This window comes from Schistocerca piceifrons, unplaced genomic scaffold (genome assembly GCF_021461385.2).
Source record: "Schistocerca piceifrons isolate TAMUIC-IGC-003096 unplaced genomic scaffold, iqSchPice1.1 HiC_scaffold_1192, whole genome shotgun sequence".
In the NCBI taxonomy this organism is placed as follows: domain Eukaryota; kingdom Metazoa; phylum Arthropoda; class Insecta; order Orthoptera; family Acrididae; genus Schistocerca; species Schistocerca piceifrons.
Genome location: NW_025727007.1, coordinates 30001 through 35000, shown reverse-complemented (window position 1 = coordinate 35000; position 5000 = coordinate 30001). Strand labels below are relative to the sequence as shown.

The 5000-nt window shown below is 54.2% G+C and overlaps 1 non-coding gene across 1 annotated transcript in view; it reads left to right on the top strand.

Annotated features, from left to right (window-relative positions):
- The first annotated feature begins 3443 nt into the window (after positions 1-3443).
- LOC124729100 overlaps positions 3444-5000 on the top strand; it is a 1909-nt gene continuing 352 nt past the window's right edge. Inside the window, exon 1 of the ribosomal RNA XR_007007533.1 lies at positions 3444-5000. This exon is cut by the window's right edge and continues 352 nt beyond it. This is a non-coding gene — a ribosomal RNA (small subunit ribosomal RNA).

The window sequence follows — 5000 nt, the reverse complement described above, 5'->3', positions numbered from 1 at the left end:
TTGTCCCCTAACCTAACCCATGTTGTCCCCTAACCTAACCCATGTTGTGCCTTAACCTAACCCATGTTGTCCCCTAACCTAACCCATGTTGTGCCTTAACCTAACCCATGTTGTCCCCTAACCTAACCCATGTTGTCCCCTAACCTAACCCATGTTGTCCCCTAACCTAACCCATGTTGTGCCTTAACCTAACCCATGTTGTGCCTTAACCTAACCCATGTTGTCCCCTAACCTAACCCAAGTTGTCCCCTAACCTAACCCATGTTGTCCCCTAACCTAACCCATGTTGTGCCTTAACCTAACCCATGTTGTGCCTTAACCTAACCCATGTTGTGCCTTAACCTAACCCATGTTGTCCCCTAACCTAACCCATGTTGTCCCCTAACCTAACCCATGTTGTGCCTTAACCTAACCCATGTTGTCCCCTAACCTAACCCATGTTGTGCCTTAACCTAACCCATGTTGTCCCCTAACCTAACCCATGTTGTCCCCTAACCTAACCCATGTTGTCCCCTAACCTAACCCATGTTGTGCCTTAACCTAACCCATGTTGTGCCTTAACCTAACCCATGTTGTCCCCTAACCTAACCCATGTTGTCCCCTAACCTAACCCATGTTGTCCCCTAACCTAACCCATGTTGTCCCCTAACCTAACCCATGTTGTCCCCTAACCTAACCCATGTTGTCCCCTAACCTAACCCATGTTGTCCCCTAACCTAACCCATGTTGTCCCCTAACCTAACCCATGTTGTCCCCTAACCTAACCCATGTTGTCCCCTAACCTAACCCATGTTGTGCCCTAACCTAACCCATGTTGTGCCCTAACCTAACCCATGTTGTGCCCTAACCTAACCCATGTTGTGCCTTAACCTAACCCATGTTGTCCCCTAACCTAACCCATGTTGTCCCCTAACCTAACCCATGTTGTCCCCTAACCTAACCCATGTTGTCCCCTAACCTAACCCATGTTGTGCCTTAACCTAACCCATGTTGTCCCCTAACCTAACCCATGTTGTCCCCTAACCTAACCCATGTTGTCCCCTAACCTAACCCATGTTGTCCCCTAACCTAACCCATGTTGTCCCCTAACCTAACCCATGTTGTCCCCTAACCTAACCCATGTTGTCCCCTAACCTAACCCATGTTGTCCCCTAACCTAACCCATGTTGTGCCCTAACCTAACCCATGTTGTCCCCTAACCTAACCCATGTTGTGCCTTAACCTAACCCATGTTGTGCCTTAACCTAACCCATGTTGTCCCCTAACCTAACCCATGTTGTCCCCTAACCTAACCCATGTTGTGCCTTAACCTAACCCATGTTGTGCCGTAACCTAACCCATGTTGTGCCTTAACCTAACCCATGTTGTGCCTTAACCTAACCCATGTTGTGCCTTAACCTAACCCATGTTGTGCCTTAACCTAACCCATGTTGTGCCTTAACCTAACCCACGTTGTCCCCTAACGTAACCCACGTTGTCCCCTAACGTAACCCACGTTGTCCCCTAACGTAACCCACGTTGTCCCCTAACGTAACCCACGTTGTCCCCTAACGTAACCCACGTTGTCCCCTAACGTAACCCACGTTGTCCCCTAACGTAACCCACGTTGTCGCCTATCGTAACCCACGTTGTCGCCTAAACCTGCTCTGTAATTGTTATACGACTCGTTCAATTAGTGTAGTGTTGCCCACCCGCAACCCTCGCAATATAGTTCGCTACTCGCACTGCCCGCTCCCCTGTGTATCGCTTCATGTTAAACACCTTGCAAGTCTTGCTGACTTTCCACATGCTCCTGCTGTACACTGTAATGTGGATGGCAGCAGGGCGTACATGCCGCCCCCCCCCCCCCCCCACCTCTCCCCACGTCCCCACCTTGCCCCCTGCCTTCGCAAGGTGGTTGGTGACAAGTTTGCATGTTCAATGCCCTTCGCATGCGACGTACGCAGGCTACGTTGTGGTGCGGCCTGTGTCAACTGTCCGCTGATGTCGTACGCGTGAACCACAATCTGTACTGCACATTCGTCCTTATGTACTGAATGATACATCGTGGCACATGTGTGACCGTACAACGACTGCGCCCAAAAACGGCGGACCATACAGTGCAAATATTGTGCACGCAGCTACGTGTCGTCTCCCTATGAGAGCTGGATTGCAGTGTGGTACGCCATAGAGACGTGTGGGAGGAACGGACGCCGTGGATGGCGATCAGCATGAGCTGTCTGTTGATGTATTCGGACCTAGTCGTCTCTCCTCACACACCGTGATGGCATGGTGCAGCGCGTTCCATATCTGCGACATGCTACAGAAGCCGGTTGACAGTCGTTCGAGCAATGGACATCGCATACGTACGGGGGCCACCTTCCACGTATTGTCTAGGCGTGCACATTTTGTTGCGTGTATGTGGGCAGACGTAGTGTGGCGTGACACCTGACACAGGCATGCAATAATGGTTGAAGTTGCAAATGGCGATGGACGCCTACGTTTTCTGGTGAAGTTACGCAAATGAAGAAATGGTAACCCGTTGTGGTGCGGTTGTTCTCGCTAGGGGTGAATCGGTGATGGCGACGATAGGTTGAGGTACTAACCGGTTGTTCCAGCGATACCCACCATGCCGACGAAACTGAACGGCATCTGGGTGTGAAGCGATACGCGGCGGTGGCTGGGTGGGACCGTCCCCGGCCGGTGAGGGGGCGCCTCCCGGCGTGCTGGCCGCGCGGTGCGTGGGCGCACGCGCTACAGCCGGCTGGTGGGGGCGGCCAGTGGCAGGCGCGCCGGCCGACGGACGCGGCAGGCGTCGCAGCTGCGCGCCGGCGCACCCTGCGCGCGGCGCCGTGCGGCCAAAGTAGGTCCTCGCGGGCCCGGTGCGAAGCGCGGTGGACATCTGCAGTGTGCTGGTCCGATTGAGGACTGTGTGCGTTGAGGATGCGCCGCCGCCCGGCGCTCGGCGCCGCGACGCCGTCTGCTGCTCGGTCGCCCCAGCGGTTCTCGCTGGTGGTTTGTATCGCAGCTGTGCGGATGTGTTGGCGTGTGCGCTGTGCTGGGAGAGTTCGCTTCGGCACCCAAGTGGGGCTTTTGTCCTTCTGTGGCGCTGGCGTTGGAGCTGCCGGTCACCGTAGGTGGCGCGTGTTGTCTCCCGCCGGCAATGCCACGACAGCACGCTCCCGGGCCTCTGTCGGCAGCGGCAAGCTCAGTTGGGAGCACGGGTGGTCGCACCGAAAGCGTCTACTCGCCTAACTCCGGGCGATTGCGCCTCTCTCGAACCCGACCAAGTACTTGGGACGGCGCTGCGCGCCGCCGGGACCTGAGAGGGTTTCGAGGTGTATTGTGCAGGGGAGCTCAGCCTCCTCCTGTTTGCAGAATGATTGAGCGGACGCTTGCGTGTTCGCGCGGGCCCCCGGGACACACTCCCGGGCGGCCGGCTGCTCAGCTCTAGTTGACGCAGCTCCCTGGTTGATCCTGCCAGTAGTCATATGCTTGTCTCAAAGATTAAGCCATGCATGTCTCAGTACAAGCCGCATTAAGGTGAAACCGCGAATGGCTCATTAAATCAGTTATGGTTCCTTAGATCGTACCCACGTTACTTGGATAACTGTGGTAATTCTAGAGCTAATACATGCAAACAGAGTCCCGACCAGAGATGGAAGGGACGCTTTTATTAGATCAAAACCAATCGGTCGGCTCGTCCGGTCCGTTTGCCTTGGTGACTCTGAATAACTTTGGGCTGATCGCACGGTCCTCGTACCGGCGACGCATCTTTCAAATGTCTGCCTTATCAACTGTCGATGGTAGGTTCTGCGCCTACCATGGTTGTAACGGGTAACGGGGAATCAGGGTTCGATTCCGGAGAGGGAGCCTGAGAAACGGCTACCACATCCAAGGAAGGCAGCAGGCGCGCAAATTACCCACTCCCGGCACGGGGAGGTAGTGACGAAAAATAACGATACGGGACTCATCCGAGGCCCCGTAATCGGAATGAGTACACTTTAAATCCTTTAACGAGTATCTATTGGAGGGCAAGTCTGGTGCCAGCAGCCGCGGTAATTCCAGCTCCAATAGCGTATATTAAAGTTGTTGCGGTTAAAAAGCTCGTAGTTGGATTTGTGTCCCACGCTGTTGGTTCACCGCCCGTCGGTGTTTAACTGGCATGTATCGTGGGACGTCCTGCCGGTGGGGCGAGCCGAAGGCGTGCGACCGCCCCGTGCGTGCTCGTGCGTCCCGAGGCGGACCCCGTTGAAATCCTACCAGGGTGCTCTTTATTGAGTGTCTCGGTGGGCCGGCACGTTTACTTTGAACAAATTAGAGTGCTTAAAGCAGGCAAGCCCGCCTGAATACTGTGTGCATGGAATAATGGAATAGGACCTCGGTTCTATTTTGTTGGTTTTCGGAACCCGAGGTAATGATTAATAGGGACAGGCGGGGGCATTCGTATTGCGACGTTAGAGGTGAAATTCTTGGATCGTCGCAAGACGAACAGAAGCGAAAGCATTTGCCAAGTATGTTTTCATTAATCAAGAACGAAAGTTAGAGGTTCGAAGGCGATCAGATACCGCCCTAGTTCTAACCATAAACGATGCCAGCCAGCGATCCGCCGCAGTTCCTCCGATGACTCGGCGGGCAGCCTCCGGGAAACCAAAGCTTTTGGGTTCCGGGGGAAGTATGGTTGCAAAGCTGAAACTTAAAGGAATTGACGGAAGGGCACCACCAGGAGTGGAGCCTGCGGCTTAATTTGACTCAACACGGGAAACCTCACCAGGCCCGGACACCGGAAGGATTGACAGATTGATAGCTCTTTCTTGATTCGGTGGGTGGTGGTGCATGGCCGTTCTTAGTTGGTGGAGCGATTTGTCTGGTTAATTCCGATAACGAACGAGACTCTAGCCTGCTAACTAGTCGCGTGATATCCTTCGTGCTGTCAGCGATTACTTTTCTTCTTAGAGGGACAGGCGGCTTCTAGCCGCACGAGATTGAGCAATAACAGGTCTGTGATGCCCTTAGATGTT